General features: G+C 42.4%; 1 pseudogene; it reads right to left on the bottom strand.

Moving 5' to 3' along the window:
- Positions 1–16,189: 16,189 nt before the first annotated feature.
- Positions 16,190–16,320, bottom strand: LOC128106038 (uncharacterized; annotated as a pseudogene).
- Between the last annotated feature and the right edge of the window lie 4,565 nt (positions 16,321–20,885).

Below are 20,885 nucleotides of genomic sequence, written 5' to 3'. Positions count from 1 at the left end.
CACCTCATTTTATTAGAACACCTACAAAGTATTTATGATTTCAATTAATAAAAGTGTGTCCTTTGCAATAATTGCCTTGGGCCATAAGCGCAAAGTTAAAAACACTCAGGAAGTTATGTAAAACTGTAAAACCCTTCAGCAAATGACAAATGTGTGCGTTAGGCATTAAGCCATTTCAAATAATTTTAAAGTTGCTTTCACAAAATACTCTTGGCCAGAGAGGTCAACCGAAGAAAGAAAATGCTGTGCCCAACTGTAAAAGAAGCCAAGCTGGGGCTTCACCAAGACTGGAGTGGAAAGGCAGGGAAGTCAACAAGGCTGTCCAGAGTGAGGCCTCTGGAGGGGACCTCGGGGACACAGGTAGATGTACTCTCAAATCTCAGATGGCACAGGGCTGCAGGGGGAGACAGCAGTCACTGGGTAACGGAATCCCAAACCACCAAGGTCTCTAATTAGCATGGTCAACTTGAAACAAGAGAACAGGCAAGTGCTCCTGACTGCCCACCACCACCCCACCACCCCACCACCCCACCACCCGACCCCTGTACTTCCAAAGACACTTCAGTGCACACTCACAGAGTTTCAGAGGTAAAGGAAAGATTCAAGTGATTTAACACGTGTCTTCCTCTGAACTGTAGACAAATAAATGGTGTATGCCTCACCATGGCCTCTTCTCAGCCCTCTGGGGCTAATCATCACCAGCTCCTCGTCTTTGCCTCTTTGTATTAGCAATAATGAGCTCCAGGAGAGCTTCTGAGATGCTGTGCTCATTTTAATCAGCCATGCCGAGTCACTTGTTACAAATAATCTCATTGTTGAATATATTTTTATGGCAGCACCCATTTCCCCTGAATAAGAACAGTTGTGTGCTTGTAAAAGGCACCTTCCCAGGCCTCACCCAGGACCCAGTCAATCAGAATTGTTAGAGAGAGGTACTTGGAATCTGCATTTTAATAAGTTTTCTTTGTAATTCTTTGTTTGTTGTTGTTGTTGTTTTTCCGAAACAGGGTTTCTCTGTGTAGCTTTGCACCTTTCCTGGAACTTGCTCTGTAGCCCAAGCTGGCCTCGAACTCTTAAACACATTAAATTTTAAGATTGACTATATAAAGTCTTTTGTTTGTTTTTCTTTTTTTGAGACAGGGTTTCTTTGTGTAACCTCGCTGTCCTGGAACACACTTTGCAGACCAGGCTGCCTCTGTCCCCAACTCCCCGCCCAGTGCTGAGAGTAAATGCCACCACTGCCATAATATAATTCTTTATATTTTACTATAAAGAATCAAGTTAGCAATTCAGCAAAATCTCTGGATCAGAATAAAGAAAAAAGAGTAACTATGCAATAATTCAGGGCCAGAAACAGGAGCAGCAGGCACAGTGTAACAGTATAAGGCCTTCTAGAGAGTTCAGTGATTTGGCAAGCCCTGGGTGATGATTTGGCTCCTATTTTCAAGCTAGTCTCAGTTTCAAATACCATATTCAATGGGCTGAGAGTGTTGCTCAGTGGTAGAGAGCTTGTTTAGGTGCAGAAGGTCCAGGGTTCCACTCCTAGGACCACAAAACTGAACAAAATTGTGTTCTAGTAGTTGGAATCATTGGTAAGTTTTCATCTCATATTTCCAGTGTGTGTGTGTGTGTGTGTGTGTGTGTGTGTGTGTGTGTGTGTGTGTGTGTGTGTGTGTGTGTGTAGTGTAGTGTATTCATGAGTGTGTAGCTTGCATGCCTGGCCATAGTATGACACTGGGTGTTTCCCTCTACCATTGTTTACCTTATTGCCTTGAGACAAGGCCTTTCACTGAACCAGAAGCTCACCCATTTTGACCAGACTGGTCAGTCAGCAAGCTCTCAGGATCTGCTGGTCTCCTTCCTGCAATGCTGGGGTGATAGGCACTTACGGTCATGCTGTGCTTTACGCTGGTGCTGAGAATTTGAACTCAGGTCTTCGTGTTTGGGTTCTTATCCATTGAGCCATCTCCCAGCCCTCGTATTTCCATTTCTTATTTGCAACTTGAAAATAGAAGAAAAAAAATTGTTTTCTTTGGTTTTTTGAGACAGGGTTTCTCTGTGTAGTTCTGTCTGGCTGTCCTGAAACTTGCTTTGTAGACCAGAAAATAGAAATTTCTATCCTATGTACTACAGAATGGTTTTTATAAAGATGGATTAAATGAGAAAGCAGTTTATAAACAATAAATTTGCAATCATTAAGTCTAGAGAGTAGAGAGTTGTATTATTCTTCTACTGACTAATGCTTTATCATTTAAAACAAAAAACAAAGCAAAACAGAAAACAAAAAACAGCCACTAATTCAATATTATCCTCCGTGAATTAGGACCATGTCTGAATCATGAGTGAACTCTACTGTGGAACAATTCATTCATTGTCTTTGCAATTGAGTTAACCATGTGGTAATTTACAGGGATTGTTGAGACTCTCGTGAGTTATTTAGGACCATTCATAAGTACAGACACAATTTAAACCCTCATCCCTCTTGTCACTTTTTTCCCTTGTCTTTTTTGAGACAGGGTTTCTCTGTTGTAGCCTTGGCTGTCCTGGATCTCATTCTGTAGACCAGGCTGGCCTCGAACTCACAGAGATCCTCCTGACTCTGCCCCCTGAGTGCTGGGATTAAAGGTGTGCGCCACCACCTGACCCCTCTTGCCATTTTTCTTCATATTGTTTGTTTTTTGCTCTTCATTTAATCATTTAATGTTATTTATTTGGTTTTTTAAAAATAAATAATACATTAGGAAATGTCAAAAAGATACAAAGCTCTAAAAGAAAACATCACTTTCTTTCTCCTACCCATTCACCTAGTTTCCACCCCTTTCATAGAAAATCACTAATTGGGGCCGGGCGGTGGTGGCGCACGCCTTTAATCCCAGCACTCGGGAGGCAGAGCCAGGCGGATCTCTGTGAGTTCGAGGCCAGCCTGGGCTACCAAGTGAGATCCAGGAGAGGCGCAAAGCTACACAGAGAAACCCTGTCTTGAAAAACCAAAAAAAAAAAAAAAAAAAAAATCACTAATTGATTTCATGTGTATATGTTCAGACTTCATTTTATTTATACACAGGTATAATAATTGCATGTACTCCCCCAATTTTTATTTTTTCCCTCACACATGCTAAGCAAGGACTCTACCACTGAGACTCCCCTTTTAAATTAAAAGTAAGCATTGCACTTATTTTGTTTTGTGTATGTGAGCGTGTGGAGGTCAGAAGTCAACTTGTCAGAATTGCTATTCTCCTTCTACCATGTGGGTCCTAAGGATGAAATTCCGGTTGTCAGGCCTGACAAGAAGTGTCTTGTGCTCAGAGCCATCTCACTGCCACCCCCTTTCTTTTTGGAATACAGTGGTAGCATCCTACATACAAATTCTGTGCTTTTATTGCTTCATTTAACAATAAATCTTAGAGACCTTTTTGTAATGGAACCTTCTAATGTTTTGAAGTAAGTTCTTGATATGTAGATCAGGCTGGCCTTGAACTCTGGCTCTTCCTGTCTCAGCCTCTAGACATGACTAGGAATGCAGATGTGTACCCCCATGCCCCTACTCCTCAATCTTTTTTAAAAGAATTCTATATGAGGTGAGTTCATTATATGGATGCGTTAGCAGTCATGGAAGGCTTCCAATCTTTTGCTTTTGTTATAGTGCCGGAGCTTCATTCATTAGTACCCATTTGTGTGAGTGTATCCATAGGATAAATTCCATGTGGCTTGTTTTCTAGCCTCCGAATATGTTGGTTGAGACTATTCCAAAGTTATGTACATCTTACTTCTATTAGGAACCAAAATTGCACACAGTACTCCACTTGTAATCTTTACAGTCCTGAATACAGGATGATTACATTCCTGTCTCTTTGTTCTTGCAAATTGTATGTGCCAGAATTATAAAGCAATTTTTATTTTTTATTTTTTATTATTTTTTTTTTTTTTTTGGTTTTTCGAGACAGGGTTTCTCTGTGTAGCTTTGCGCCTCTCCTGGAACTCACTTGGTAGCCCAGGCTGGCCTCGAACTCACAGAGATCCGCCTGGCTCTGCCTCCCGAGTGCTGGGATTAAAGGCGTGCGCCACCACCGCCCGGCCTATAAAGCAATTTTTAAATGGCCTAATAACTGCTCCAAAATAAGGCTTATTAAAAATAATGGCCTACCGTTAATGGAAGAATATTACCATTTCTCAACACTGTGATTTTCAGTTTTTTTGCACCACTAAATTTTAGACTTCTTTTATTCTTTAACACATGTTCTTCTTATTGATTCCCTTCTTAGTGGAAGTGTTTGATTAAGGCCAAAGTTGTTGAATACACAATAATAAAAGCAATTATAAACAAGGAGCACAATGGGAAATACAACTGTCAAGAATGCTCGGTAGCTAAAGGCTCTAATTTAAAGCGTTTCCTCTTGGGCTGAAGAGATGGCTCAGAAGTTAAGAGTTCTGAAGGATCTTCCAGAGGATCTGGGTTCTGTTCCCAGCATTCACAGGGTAGCTCAGAACTATCTGGAACTCCAGTTCCAAGAGACCTGAAACTGCTTCTGGCTGCGCAATCACCAAGCAAGCATGGTACACCCAGGCATGCACATGAGTAAAACACCCATACATGTAACATTTTTAAAATTCTTTAAAAATTTCAGCTCTAGTGGCTGGAGAGATGGCTCAGTAGTTAAGAGCTTTTGCTGCCCTTGCAGAGGACCCAGGTTCTATTCCCAGTACCTGCATCTTAGTTCACAAGGATTTATAACTCCAGTTCTTGGGTATCTGATGCTTTCTTCTTGCCTCCACAGGCACCCAGCATGTATGTGGCACACATACATACATACAAACACTCATATACATAAAATAAATATGTCTTAGAATATTTCATCTCATTATCAGGTCATATATCTCAGTTTTAAGCTTTAAGAAAAACAATCAATAAAAATGTAGAATTTTTGTTGTTATTTTTTGAAACAGAGTCTCTTATAGTCCAGGCTAGCCTTGAACTTGCTGTGTAGTTGAGATGACCTTTAACACTTGGTTGTCTTGCCTGATACCTCCCAAGTGTTGAGATTATAGGTGTGTGCCACCATATTTGGACATCAAATAGAGAATACTTTTAGCCCCCAAAATATTCTGTAATCTATCAGCATCTAAGGCAGTGGTTCTCAATCTATTGGTCTCAACCCCTTTGACAAACCTTTCTCTCCAAAAATATTTACATTATGATTCATAACAGTACCAAAAGTACAGTTATGAAGTAGCAATGAAAATGATTTTATGATTGGAGGTCACCACAACATGAGGAACTGTATTAAAGGGTCGAAGCATTAGGAAGGTTGAGGACCACTGGTCTAAGGTATCAGCAATTGCTTGAAAGTTTGAAAATTTCCAGTTTTTCTTAATTTTTTTTTTGATGTCTGGCTGTGTGGTCCAGGCTGATCTCAAACTCACAATCCTCTTGCCTCAATCTCATGCCCTGTCTTACTGTTGATTAATTCCTAATGATTCAAAGAGACTAAATGGCAGAAAGAAATAAACACTAACTCTAAGGCCATTTTAAAAGATTTATTGGATCTTCTCAAAACAAATGGCACTGATTTCCTTTGTTAAGGGGTGGAACTTCCAGCTAGGTGTGGTGGTACAGTCCTTTAAGCCCAGAATTTGGGAAGTAGAGGCAGACGGATCTCTGAGTTCTAAGCCAGCGTGGTCTACAAAATGAATTCTAGGACTACACAAAGAAACTGTGTCACAAAAACAAACAAACAAAAAAACAACAAAAAATGAATGAATGAATGAATAAATAAATAAATAAATAAATAAATAAATAAATAAATAAATAGGTAGAACTTCCTTAATGGAAAACCACAATCATCCTCCGAAGTTCACTTTACATAATTGTCTCTGTGAGGTTTTCAGTTAGAGCTGTGTGTTTCTTCTTCTCATCTGGCCTAAATGACCTTTTACCATGATTGCTCAAACAGGAGTAAAATAGACTTGGGAAAAAAAAAAATCTGTGCTGGCATTTCCTCAAGGGAACGCCTAAAAAGAAGGTTAGTAGGTCGAGAAACTAAGACAGAGGTCTTGAACAGCACATGAAGTAGATGGATAGTTGCACTTTTGTCCCTCAGTTATAATCAACACGAAACATAGTTCACAGAAACCAAGAGAACTCAAGACTGAACACCAGAGAACTGTTCATCAGGAATAAGCAAGTTGGCAGAGTACATGAAGAACTGGACAGGAAGCCATTCTTTATCAATTTTTAAAGACAAAACCCCTCACATCTGCTGGAACAACGCCCTTTGTCGCTGTAGATTCCACTTCACAGATGCAGAAAGCGTTAGCCTTAATCTATCTAGGGAAGCAGCCAAGAAATTGAGATTAAAATCAGCACGGGAGAAAAACTCCCCTCTGAAGGATGGGCTATTGCTCCATACATCAGTCTTTATGACTCGGAAGTGCAAGCATCTTTTTATCTGATGACATTAACTTGATCTTGAGATATCTCACTATCACTTATCTTCACCTAATATGTGTAGTTCTCCATATGTGTGCCTTATAGTTTGTCCCTCTCCTCTCCATGCAAATGATTTCTACCAGATTTGAAAGGTGGTTCTTAAATCATCGGAGTGATTTAAGAAACAGCTATACATTTTAAATGTGTATTAAATATTCACTTGTCTCCCTTTTAAAGTCTCTCTCTCTCTCCATCTCCCCAACTCTACCCCATGTGTATGTGAATATAGTATATTCATTATATATATGTAAGTAAGTATTCATGGAGGCCATAAGATATCAGATGCCCAGCTCCATCAGTTTCCACCTTACTCTCTTGAGACAAAGTGTTACGATATTGTATGCAGGAGGTCAGGAGGTCCTGGAGGGTAGAGCCATGGTGCCCCACATCGGGTGAGAGACAGAGATGCGCTCAGTGAAGAGTTTTATTTGGTTGGGGCGGGAGAAAGAGGGAAAGAGAGAGAAAGAAGGGCGGGGGGTGCTCACCTCATGGGAGGAAAGCAGAAGAGAGAGAGAAGAGGCGGACCAAGGGGCAGGATTTCAAGGAGTGGATCAGAGTATTAACACAAGGGTCTCTCATGGAACCTGGAGCTAGGCAGGCAGCCAAACCTCCTCCTCTCTCTGGCCCCCTCAGCACTGGGGTTATATTTTGGTTTTTGTTTTTCACTATGTAGCCTTGGCTGGCCTAGATAACTCACTGTGTAGACCAGACTGGCCTCAAATTCCTAGAGATCTACCTTTCTTTCTCTTGAGTGCTGGGGTTAAAGGCATGCACCACCACACCCAGCACTCCATGCGAAGCTTTTTACCTGGGGGCAGGGACCTGAACTCAGGTCCTTATGCTAGCAGAACAATTGGTCCTAAACACTGAGCCATCTCCCCAGATCTTTTTTTTTTTTAATTTAAAAATGCCAGTGAGTGAGCCCAGCACTGAGCCATCTCCCCAGCTCCTCTATGGCTCTTCTTCTAAAGGCAAGCTTTTACTCTTTATTTTCATAAATGCTTTTTTTTTGGTTTTTCGAGACAGGGTTTCTCTGTGTAGTTTTGCACCTTTCCTGGAACTTGCTTTGTAGGCCAGGCTGGCCTCAAACTCACAGAGATCCGCCTGCCTCTGCCTCCTGAGTGCTGGGATTAAAGGCGTGCTTTTAACATGCATCTCAAAAGGGGAAAAAGGTATGTGGTGGTTCAAAAGAAAATGGCTCCCAAAGGGAGTGGCACTAATGGGAGGTGTGGCCTTATTGGAGTAGGTGTGGTCTTGTTGGAGGAAGTATGTCACTGTGGAGGTGGGCTTTGAGGTCTCATGCATGCCCAAGCCACGCCCAGTGAGACAGTTCACTTCCTATTGCCTGCACGATGTAGAACTCTCAGCTGCATCTCCAGCATCATGGCTGCCTGCACAACGCCATGTCCCACCATGATGATAATGGACTGAACCTCTGAATTGTAAGCCAGCCACTACAATTAAATGTTTTCATTTATAAGAGTTGCTGTGGTCATGGTGTCTCTTCACAGCAATAGAAACCCCAGGGACAAATTATTTTATCACATAATTATAATACATTGTCTCAACTAACAAAGTCCACAAACGTTCTCAAGGTGAGAGATTTGGAGAGATGGCTCAGCAGTTCAGGGTGATTTCCAGCACCTATACCAGGTGACTCACAACCGCCTGGAACTCCAGTTCCAGGGGATCTGATGCACTCTTCTGACTTCTGCAGGTCCCCACATGCACACATATGTACAGTCATTCCCTCTGCCACATACACATAATATTTTTTAAATTCTCAAGATGAGTCTTAATTCCATATTTTACTATACCTGTGTAACTTAGATGTGAATATAAGCACAACACAGGGGATGATACCTCTGCCTTTCTAAAAATTTCCGGCAGAAATCTAGACATCCCAGGACCGGTAACATCTGAAGGTGTGATGGTAGTGTTGGTCACCCCACGGTGACCAATGCTTTGCCTAACCTACAACTCACCTCTGTTGGGGTGAGACCCATCTTCCTGTAGTCGAACTGGAAACAGCTCAGGCCTCCTGAAGCTCCATTGTGTACCACGTCCCGGCAGATTTAAAAAGCTGACGTTGGAATATGCTTCTGGCCCACTGGATGTTGAACTCTTTTCATCTCAAAATAGTACAGCCACCATCAAAGTCTCTGCAGGGCAGACGTCCAAGGGCTGTTCTGAATGCTGCTGACGGTGCGTTTGAGAAGGTGTGCCAGGAAGCGTGATGCTGAAGCTGTTCTCCTCAGCAGTCAGGACACAGAGAGCCACGTGAAGCCCCCCCAGAGCTTAGAAACCAGGCCACTGCTGAACGGTAACGCCGAGGTGGTTTAGAATAGGCTTTCATGGCTAATCTTGGTTGAGAACGTGACACACCTGGGAAGAAGGAGCCTCTATTGAAGAACTGTTTCCATCAGACTGGCCTGTGGGCACGGCTCGGGGATATTTCGATTGCTGATTGACATAGGAGGGCTCTGGTGTGTTCTGACTTCTGTAGGTACCTGCACATGCCTGGGACAGACAGGCCTGACCTGCATTAAAAAAACTAGCTGAGCAGCATTCCTGCATGGTTTCTAACTCAGTTCCTGCCTCCAGGTTCCTGTGTTGAGTTCCTGCCCTGCCTCCTTTGAGGATGGTCTGAAAGCTGTGAGCTGAAACTAACCCTTTCTTTCTTCCCTCAGTTGTTTTTTTATCCTGATGTTTTTCACTGCGACAGAAAGCAAACCAGGAAAAACAGCATGGGTCTAGTCTTGTGGGATGACTCATCCCTAACGGGCTTGAGGGCCAGAAGGCCCAAACAAGTAAAAAAGATACTTTCTGAGAGCCAGCCTGGGTCTGCCTGATGGTCTTAGCAAGGGCAGCTGAAACATGATCTGGAGATGACCTGGACCAATGAGAGGCAGCCATGTCACACCAGCAGATGCATATTCATCAGACCTCCCCCCAGGGTGGGGTGGAGGGTATATAAGGCTTGCCTCTTCCTGAATAAACTGAGCTTGTTGTTTTGACATTCTCCCGGAGTCTGTGTCGTTGACTCTGTGCCTGCTTGGCCCCCGCCTCCAAAAGGAACAACAGCAAGGACCCTGCTACATAGTCTAATGCTGGAGAGGCAGTTCTAGAGAGAGGCAGACCTGAGTTCAAATCCAGGGTTTCACTTACTTTCTGTGTAAGGTAGAAGAAATTATTTTATTTATTTATTTATTTATTTATTTATTTATTTATTTATTGAGACAGGGTTTCTCTGTGTAGCTTTGGAGCCTGTCCTGGAACTCACTCTGTAGCCCAGGCTGGCCTTGAACTCACAGAGATCTGCCTGCCTCTGCCTCCCGAGTGCTGGGATTAAAGGTGTGTGCCACCACCGCCTGGCAAATTATTTCATTTTTATAAAGCCTCAGAACATTTTGTGAGTATGAAATTTGCTGTTAACATTTTGGCTGTTAAGGGGCTGGAGAGATGGCTGGACAGCTAAAAAGTACATATATACACACACAAACACACAAGTAAAATTGGGCTGGAGAGATAGCTAATTGGTTGAGAGCACTGGTTGCTCCTCCAGAGGACCTAGGTTCAGTTCTCAGCATCCATATGGTGGCCCACAACCATCTGTAACTCTAGTTCCAGAGGACCCAACACCCTCTTCTGGCCTCCACGGGCATTAAGGAATGTACGTGGTGAGCAGACATATATGTAGGCAAAACACCCATACACATGCAATAGAAATGTTTTAACATAAATATAAAAACAGCTAACAAATACCTGCAGCTGATCAATAAGCCAAATTAAGAGACAATTATGTGCTAACCATTCTACGCCTTATCTTCAAGTTGAAGATTTACTAAGGTAACTTAAAGCACTGGAGTTTTGGAAACTCTACTTAATTCGGGTTTATTCAGTGACCACAGAATAAACTAAAAACTAAGGATCGTAGGAGTGACACTAGTTTGACCAATAAGTGCCACATTAAAGGAAATATTGAGACAGCATGAGTTACACGGTCTGGTGCCTGTTTAGCCTCCTTTCCCAATGCATCTTCCCTGTTTGATATTCCCTCATCTACCCTTCCCCCACACTGCTCCTCCAATTCCCGAGAGGATCTAGAAAGCTTAAGATACGGAGTACATTTTATTTCCACCTTCTCCTCCCACCCCAACCCCTGGATATCGATTGGGGTGAACATGTGACCTAAATTGTTCAGCCAGAAAAATCTCAGGACTTGTTTAGAAGGCTGTGAAGAAGCTGTCTGTTCTGTACAATTTCCTGTGAGGCTACAGAGCAGGACCTGAGACTGCACACAGCCTGCCACACCAGCCGCTCTCACACCAGGAGCTGTCGCGTCAGAATTACCAGCAGGATCGTAATAACGATGCAAATGGATCATAATAAAGATGCTGATGACTCAGCCCGTAAAGGTGTTTACTGCCAAGCCTGACCACCCGAGTTCAGCACCAGGGACTCACACAGTGGGAAGAGAGACCCACTCATGGAGCTGCTCACATGCCCATCATAAATGAGGATGTTGCCCCTCTCTCTCTCTCTCTCTCTCTCTCTCTCTCTCACACACACACACACACACACACACACACACACACACACACACACACAGAGTGATAGAATATATTTATCTATTTATTTGTTTATTTATTTAACATGTTTGAGTGTTTTGCCTGTTTGTGCCTGGTGCTTGAGGAGGCCTAAAGAAGGTGTCAGGTCCCCTGGAACTAGAGTTACAATATGTGGTTGTTGGGTGCTGAACCCGGATCTCCTCTAAGAGCCGCAAGTACTCTTAACTGCTGAGTCATTTCTCCAGTCCCTATAATAATTTCTTTTTAGATGTGAACAAAAGTCCTGATTGGAATCAGGCCTGATTTCTTCTCCTTCAAGTAAGATTTTTCCAACAAGTAAGTCCATGAATACTATTTTTCTCTTTTTCCCTAATACTGGGGATTGATCCCAGGATTGAACCAACGAGCTACACTTCAGCATGCATTCTTGTTTAAGTCAGTTTGAGTAGACCTTTACTATTATTTATACTGAAACAGCGAATGAGACAGGGCTAGCTATGATCCTAACAAATTCATTCTAAAAGAGTTATAATGGCTGGCATGAGAAAGTTCCAAAAAGAGTTATAGCGATTACATTGATGGCAGCATTAGTATTTTAAATAGAAAGTATAGCAACTACTCTCTCTACTTAACAGTGGATTGTTAATAAAACAAAGAAAAGTGAGAGAGAAGGGATCCATTACTCCCTATATTATAAGAGGAATACATGTTCATTATAGAAAATATGGAGGAGTCTAAAGCAACTGTTGATAATCCTACTATCCAGAAAAATTAATGTTAGTTTATTTTCTTCTAGTCTACTTTAAATGCATACTTAAAAATACTCCAGGTATTCAATTTGCATTATGTTTTAAAATAGTTGGTCATATCTCCCCAGATATAGTGACTCATTCCTATAATCCTAGCACTAGGAACCTGAAGCAGGAGGAACAGGAGTTTGAGGACAACCTGGGCTATTCAGTAAGCTCAAAGACAGCCTGGCTGCATAACAGCACTTGTGTCTCGTGGAAACTAAGAACTAGGGAGAGAGCTTACTTGCATAGTGCTTGCCCAGACTGCAAGAGGCTCTGGGCTGTCTTTTACTTCAAAAAAGGTAAGTAAATAACTAATCTCTCAAATGCTTTGCTACTAAACATTTATTCTCGTCTTAGATTACTTTCTTAGGATGGAGTCCTGGAAATGAAGTAAGTGAGCTGTACAGGGTATATATGAATATGAAACTAGATAGTATATTCAAAAGAAATCTATAAATTGAAAATCACTGATCAAAATGAGCTACTATTGTTCTCTTGCCATCTCTGATTCCTTTTTCTACTCTCCCACACAATGATATGCGACTCCCCACCACCCTGTACCAAGCACTTACTAAGCACTCTGTTCTGAGCTAAACACACATAGCTAAAAATCCCTTCCCTTGGGTTGAGGAAAGACGATCTACCCCCTCTTCCTGAAGTCTCAATGACAACCGGAGGTATGATGGCCAAGTTAACTCTGGGGACCCAATGGGTTTATCGTGCTTCCTTTGGAGCATAGGTGAGTTATACTAAGAGGGGTGTGGGTACTCTTTCCCGCAGCAGGCTGCAGCTGGAAAGCCTTTACCTAGCAGGATGACAGCTTCCCAGAAGATAGATGGAGTCTCCTCTCCTGCAGGTTAACAGTCTCCTCCCAGATGGAAACATTCTGTCCTTCAGGGAAGCTCCTTAAGTAGCTCAAAATAGCTTCAGGAAATCCCTGAAACTGACCAGATTTATTAGGCCCCTCCCTGCCAGAGTAAGGCAGGAAAAAGCTGAGAGTCCCCTCCTCAGACAGAAAGAAGCTGAGCCGCAAAGACTGAGAGCAGCTGAGCTGCCTGGAAGAGGTTTAGGTCAACCCAAGTATCTGGGGAGGACACTCGCCAAACTGTTGAGCTGTCTGCAGGCTGTGCAGTGTGCTCCAGGTTCCCAGCTGTGTGTGAGGCTGTCACGCATGCTGAGGTGGGCCTTAGTGAGGCAGCTCTCTTGGAATCATTTCTGCTCTTCTAAGTAACCGCCTCACCCATACTCCTGTAAGTAAATCCCAATACAAGTCATTGGTTCATCAAATTGGACTTTGGTGATATATCCATACTTTGGTCTGTCATGGGTTCCCTATCTGGGGTGAGTAGAAGTGTGTGTTGCATCTCCTCAGGAAAAGGTATATCACACAACACCTCCCCTTCTACTTGCCCTCATCTTCCTAGTCACTCTAACTTCGTCCAAGCTCTCCAAGATCATGTACAATTAAGGCAGAGTCGAATAAATAAGTAGTAGGGAGATGCTAGATACTCAAGTGAGGGTCTTGTGACCCTTTCCACCCTCCATGAGGGGATGCAAACATTCAACAAGCCCAGCAGGGACAATTCTTTTGCAAACTGACTTAGCTGAAATCCCCAAGATGGTAGTTGCTTGGCTAGGAGAGTTACACAAAGCAACATGAGCACTTTCTCCATCATTGTGGTTAGTGTTTATGAAAGAAACCCTTGCTTAACAGGTGATATCATTCATTTTATTAAGAAGAAAGCCAGCCTGGTGGTGGTGGCGCACTCCTTTAATGCCAGCACTCAGGAGGCAGAGGCAGGAGGTCTGTGAGTTCCAGACCAGCCTGGTCTACAAAGTGAGTTTCAGGACAGCCAAGACTACACAGGGAAACCCTTCTCTGGGGTTGGGGGTTGAAAGGGATGCCGACCTTCGTTGAAAATACATACAGCCAGGAATGACAGAGCAGGACAGAGATTCTGAACTGACCTGAATCTAAAGTTCATCTGCTGTTCCACCATGCGTTCTACATAGCTCCCAACTAAACCCTTAGCCCCTGCATTTCTTCTGTATCCCTGAAGACACAGAGTAGGGTCAGTTTCTAATGCCCGTCACTCCTCTCTCCTGATTCAGATTCTTATTACATGCTCTCTAGGTTATTGCAATCTCTTGTGCAATCTCTCTAATCCGTTCTTTAGCCCAGAGTGATCTTTCTAAACTGCACATCTGACAGTCATTTAATGGTTTTTCTATAGCTGTCAAAATAAATGGCAGAATCTTTGTCCCTCGGGATTCTTCTCCTTCGTCCATGTGTTGTCACGCTGCTTCATGTCCCATGTCAATGCCTATACGGATGACTTTGTACTTTCTAAATCCCATATTTTAAGGTCATGATTAGCAGGTTAGAAAGTATGTAGAAGCTGGGTGGTGGTGGTGCTCACCTTTAATCTCAGCACTTGGGAGGCAGAGGCAGTGGATCTCTGTGAGTTCAAGGCCAGCTTGGGCTACAGAGCTAGGTCCAGGACATCTAGGGCTGTTACACAGAGAAACCCTGTCCTGAAAAATAAAAAAAGAAGAAGAAGAAGAAGAAGAAGAAGAAGAAGAAGAAGAAGAAGAAGAAGAAGAAGAAGAAGAAAGAAGAAGAAGAAGAAGAAGAAGAAGAAGAAGAAGAAGAAGAAGAAGAAGAAGAAGAAGAAAGAAAGCGAGTATGTAGAGCTATAAGGATAACCAGAGTATTTGGAGACATCGTCACAGTCAAAATAGCTAAAGAAGGGGCCATATTTATAGCAAAGGAAAGGCTCTGAGCATGAGGAGGCCAAATGGAGAACAGCAGTGCTTCAGATATATGAGGAATATCTGCTCAATAGAAAGACAAAACTTGGAGGCTGGGCATGTAGAATACTTGCCTTACACCCAAAAGCCCTTGGTCTAGTCCTGAGCACCACATAAACCAGGTGTGGGAGCACAAACCTGTAATTCCAACACTGAGATAATGTAGAGACAGGAAGATAAAAAGTTCAAGGTCATTCTCAGCTACATAATCAGTTCTAGCCAACTAAGGATAAATGAGACCCTTTCTCCAAAAAAAAAAAAAAAAAAAAAGAAAAAGAAAGAAAGAAAAAGAGAGATGTTTTAGTAGTAGAGCTGCGAGTTTTCCCACCTTTTCATTACTTTTGAGATTAGGGTCTCAAGATAGTCTTGCACTTCTGGAATCAAGTGATTCTCATCTCTCAATCTCCTTCCTGGCAAGATTACTCATGTTCACTTCTGAGTCCAGCTTCATCAGGGATATTGTAGAAAGGACTTCTGCACAGGATGGAAAGATGACTTAAACGTTTTCCAATTCTTTGATTTGGGTATCTCAAAGTGAGTGTCTTCACATCGGTATTTCTGAGAAGCAAGTGGCATATAGGGATGACCAACAGTAGCAAAAAGGCAGCCCCTGGCTTTGAGATTTTCATCAGTATTTTACATTTCTGCCCTGGAGGCTGAAGAATTATTCTAAGAAGGACCAAAAAAAACCAAAAAACAAAACAAAACAAAACAAAACAAAACAAAACCCAAACAAACAAACAACCAAACAAAAAACCCTAAAAAAACCATGATATTGTTATGTACATCTGAGAAAAATAATCACAGACCAATCAAAGTACAGAGCCTGGGCCAGCTCCTTTCAAAGGAGACTCGGGAACAGCAGTAGATGAAGGAAGCCAGCCTGACTGGCTCACCCACATGGACCACACCCCCCACGTCACTTGCAGCCAGAGGCAGTTTTTCCTGTAGACCTAGCAAGCACTAAGCTTCAAGGCTGCTTTTTGCCCAAGTTTTTGTTTTTGTTTTTCTAAAGTGTTGGTGAGAGTCCTAGCAGTCTTGCCCAAAATGCCTTAAAACCCAGACCAAACCAAATCCGTTTGCTTCAAGCCTGCAAGCCAGCGTTCCAGTGGAACAAGACAGTACATTCATAGTATGTTTTAAGTGTTGTTTTCAAGCGTCTGATCTCAGACATACCTACATACCTAGATTATATTTAGATTCTAATTAGTGCTAGCAATGTTATCTTTGAAAACAAACAATATTCACATGTTTACTATTGGTCCTCAAATTTGGGGCTCTACTCTGAAAAAAAGCACTTAATATTTGTCTTCTATTTGTCTTGTTTGACAAATCCTTGTTTTAGTTTAGATCAGCAGGAATTAGAAGAAAGACTTTGTAAATTAAAATCGTCACATCATAATTGTCCATTCATGTGGTAAAGCTGTGACTCACATAAGGCCAAACCTGTTCTGCTTCAAGCAGCTCCATTGTTTCCTTGAGAAGTAATTCCACCTGCTCAGCCTAGTGGCAGAGAGAATACAGAAGCCTTCTAAGCCTGCGAGAAAGATAGGCTAGCTAGATAACTTCCTAACGCCTCTTGAGTCACATTTTTAATTAGCAGTAATCACTCCTGGGAGAAACCTCATTGGCTGTGATACTGTCAGTGTGCAAAGCTATGAGTCATCTTTACAGTGGTTTCTCTGTTTATTATTAGAAGTGTGATTTTACAGAATATCACAAAGCCGTATTAAAATGTGAGAGAAAAGGAAGGCAAGCCATTGATATATTTTCATGTGCCCACTGAGGGATTTATCAAAGTATCTTTTGACAGATCAAAAACCATCTCCAAGAGATGACACTACTTGCTAGCTCTCCTCACTAACGGCCACGTGTACCTTCATTTCCTACAAGTAGCTTTTCTTCTTACAAAGAAATGACTAGTGATCAAGTCTCCAAGGTCAGTGGTCCTGTCCTAGTCTTCATACTACTTGACTTTGTCTGGCTTTCTGTTCCCTGTCACCCCGCTTGATATTGATTGGGTAGAAAAATAACATCTTTCTGGTTTCTTCCTGCTCTTCCTGTTGCAGAACCGTTAGCTATCTCACAGACTTGAGTGATAAACTTTGTATCACTTAAGTAGGTAACTCCCCAAAGTCTAACCCCATTCCAACTTCCCTCTGAGCATTGTCCCCCAATGTTTGGTTGTTTTTTTTTTTCATTTTTCTTCATTAAGAAATTTTCTACTTACTCCACATACCACCCACAGATCCCCCCTCCTCCTTCCTTCTATCCCCCAGCCCTCTCTCCCAAGCCACCCCGCATCCCCACATCCCCCAAATCAAGGTCTCCCATGGGGAGTCAGCAGAGCCTGGCACACTGAGCCTAGGCAGGTCCAAGTCCCTTCCCACTGCATCAAGGCTATGCAAGGCGTCACACCACAGGCACTGGATTCCCAGAAGCCTGCCCATGTAACAGGGACAGATCATGATCCCCCTGCCCCGGTCCCCCCAAAAAAGTTTGAGCCAAACAACCGTCTTCTGTATCCAGAGGGCCTAGTCCAGTCCCGTGGGGGCTCCACAACCACCATTCCACAGTTCATGGGTTTCCACTAGTGTGGCCGGTCATCTCTGCACGTCCTCCCATCATGATCTCGATGTCCCTCACCTGCAGTATCTCTACTCTCTCTCATCAATTGGATTCCCGGAGCTCAGCCTGGTGCCTGGCTGTGGGTCCCCCAAGTATTTTAGGCCCCTTGTATAGGTACCGTCCCTGTGATTTCCCATCATCTTCTTCCCATATCATAATCATATTTTCTCTATGTCTGCCAATGGCATCGGCAGCAGCACATTTTCCTAGCTACTGTGTTTGGACATTTGAAGTTCTTTCTATCCCCCTTCTTGAACTCCACTGTATACGGTGACTTGTCAGGCAGCAACTGGCCAAGACAAGAGATTCCCTTTGTACCTGTCTCCATCCAATTCCAGTGCATTTTTATCAGATCTGGGCCTACTTACTCCTTCCCCAGAATTACAGTAGATGTCTGCCTCTTCTGCAGCCTCTACTTGATTTCTTATGTAGCTGTCACATTCACTCTGGCTTGAAAAACCAGCTCTGGGGGGCTGGAGAGATGGCTCAGTGGTGTAGAGCACTGGTTGTTCTTCCAGAGTTCAATTCCCAGCACTCACCTGGCCGCTCACAACTTTCTATAATGGGATCTGATGCCTTCTTCTGGTGTGCAGGTGTGCGTGCAGACAAAGCACCAATAAACATAAAATACATACATAAATAAATCTAAGAAAAGCTCCCATTGCATTCTTTTTTTGTTATGTGTTGTTTTTGTTTCTTAAGGCAGGGTTTCTCTGTGTAGCTCTGGCTGTCCTGGAATGCACTTTGTAGACCAGGCTGGCATTCTTATCTATACTTTCTTCGGGAAACCCCTCAACTCTTCTTCCTTAACTATGTATTATAAACTCTCTTCTCCAGTAACGTGAAAGGCTCATACACGCCTTTACACATTCCCTGGTTTCCCAGGGCCACACTTTGCTTGCATTGTTTCTTCCAGGCTTCTTATTCTTCCCTGACATGGCTTATGTCCATCCTGTGTGCATGCTTGCTGTACATGCCCAGGAAATCTCATGCACCCTCTTTTATAATCTCTGGCTGAGGTTCTCAAAACAGGTGTGACTAATTTCCTCCTCCTTCACACTCTCCTCTTAAGATACTTCAGTTTTCCTCTTATGCTGGTTATGACTTTGCACCTGGTACAATACTTATGCGTGCTTAATTTTTCTTCTCTCTGCCAGATTTTAAAGCTCAATTAGCTATACATCAATTCAACAGTTTTTAAAGGAGTGCCTGGAGTGTAATCCAGGGCCTCATCCAGGCTAAGCACATGCTGTACCACAAAGCTATGCCTCTGGCCTAGCAAATATTCTTTGAATGCTCATTAAGAATAATCTCTATGCTACAGCCGGGTGGTGGTGGTGCTCACCTTTAATCCCAGCATTTGGGAGACAGGGCCAGGCGGAACTCTGTGAGTTTGAGGCCAGCCTGGTCTGTAGAGCGAGATCCAGGACAGGTACGAAAGCTACACAGAGAAACTCTGTCTCAGGAAACAAAACAAAACAAAACAAAAGAATAATCCCTATGATAGAATCTGGAGGTAGCTCCTTCAAGGGCTTGTGGTACAACAAATGGTTATAGTTTGTCTACAAATAGTGTAGCAGAGGTGTGCATCGGCTCTTTAGGGAGACACAAAGGTGTTCTAAATTCAGCAAGGAAAAAGACAATGACCAAATTACCCCAAATGAAACAATACATGAACCAGTCTTAAATACTGAGTCAGCCAAACATAATCAGGAAGAAGACAGTGTGTAGAAAGAAGCAGGTATGTGAAGGCTACCAGCATTAGCCGAAGAATATTACTCATTTACATGTATTTCCCTTACTGCAATGGTTCCAACAGCTGTTAAACAGGACTCTTCCATTAGAAGCATCCACAAAATTGTAATAAACAACAAGGGCATGTAAGGAATTATCAGAAAGTACATTTTTTTCTTACCTTTTTGTTGTTAGCTGCTCTGTAATAAAAATGTGATGTCAATATTATTCATAAAAAATATTTTTCTGAAGAAATAGGGTCTCTATGTTGCTCAGGGAACCCTTCAATTTCAGAGTCAACGGATGCCTCGTCTCAGCCTTCTGAATAACTGCAAGTCCAAGTGATGGCCCCCTATGCTCAAGTCACGTATGGTAATTAATTTAATGTTCTAATTTAGAAAGCTAAAAAAAAAAATCAGCAAATTTGTTTTCCAGTTAAAATTATTTTTCTGAGGTTGGTAGGACAGGCCTGCAAAATTTTAGTACTTGGGAAGCAGAAGTAGGAGAGTCACGAGTCTGAGGCCTAACTGAGCTGCAGAAAAGACTGTGTCTCAACAAAACTACAATGTTGTGGGGTGTCGCTGTTTTTGTTGGTATTCCCGTCTACCATATCCAAGAATGGAGAAACCGTTACTTTGGGGCACTGAGTCTTTTTTTTTTTTAACTCATCTATTTTTTAAAATTCTTAATTTTTTTCTCCCTCTTACATTTCTTAGTTACAAACAGAAATAAAATCCATGAGCCAAAAACCCAAACAAAGCTAAAAGCAGGGGAAAGCTTATAAAACTAAATATGGATCCTAGCATTAACAGCTGAACAGAGAACGTGATTTTCCTTTAAATTCCTAGCAGATGATAAAGTGTAGAAACTGAACACTTACAAATTATTTAAAGCCTGGAATCACTGACCAGAAATGTACCCAGTTGGATCATGGGAAACAGCAGAAGGAGGGTACAAATAAATGATCCTGTCCTGTTCTAGCACAGCACTGATTCTCAAAAGGACCAGTGGGTCGGTGATGCAGCTGAAGATAGAGTATTCCCAAAAGTTATGTGCCTAGGATGCTCAAAGCTCTGTGTTCGGTTACCAGAGTTAATAGCACTGGTGGATTAGACTTTCCTAGGAAGCTGTAAAAATATATGCATGTTTTGATTCCCTTAGATCATCTTACACGGAGAGAGTAAGAATTTCGGAGGTTTGAGTTCTTTTTGGGGTGGGGTGGGGGTGGGGGTGGGGGAGTGTTGGAGACAAGGTTTCTCTGTAACAGCCATGGCTGCCCTGGAACTCACTCTGTAGACCAGGCTGGCCATGAACTCACAGAGATCCTCCTGCCTCTGCCTCCTGAGTGCTGGGATTAAAGGTGTGTGCCACCACTGCCTGTGGAGGTTTGGGTTTTTTGTAATAAAGTTCTTAATTGGTTCTGGAAAATATCGTCACTTGGGAGCAGCAGTCATAGACAATCTGCATTGTCCATATATGTTGGATACACACACGACAGATGAAGACTCCTGCTAGAGTTAGAAGTAGCACCATGACCTTTGGGCTTTTTTCTAAACAAAGAAATGCACATGCCTTAAATGTACATGGGAGATAACTGTTTTAAGAGAAAGTCTGATTCTTGTGAAAATAGAATAAAAAGATTATCTTAGGACCTTTTACTTTTGTGCACACAAGATAATTAGAAACTAAAATATGGCACTCTTAAACCTTGGTCATTGACATGAACATATTTGGGATGAAAATTTACTATATGAGAGCTTCAAGACCAAGTATATTCCAACAGCATCACTTAATAAAAACAGTAACATTTTAGAGTCCAGAATATTGGTGAATGTGCCAATCACTTTTCATGAACACTCT

Source organism: Peromyscus californicus, unplaced genomic scaffold (genome assembly GCF_007827085.1).
Source record: "Peromyscus californicus insignis strain IS unplaced genomic scaffold, ASM782708v3 Scaffold_11__1_contigs__length_118956290, whole genome shotgun sequence".
Taxonomy (NCBI): domain Eukaryota; kingdom Metazoa; phylum Chordata; class Mammalia; order Rodentia; family Cricetidae; genus Peromyscus; species Peromyscus californicus.
This window is presented reverse-complemented; position numbering and strand designations above follow the sequence as displayed.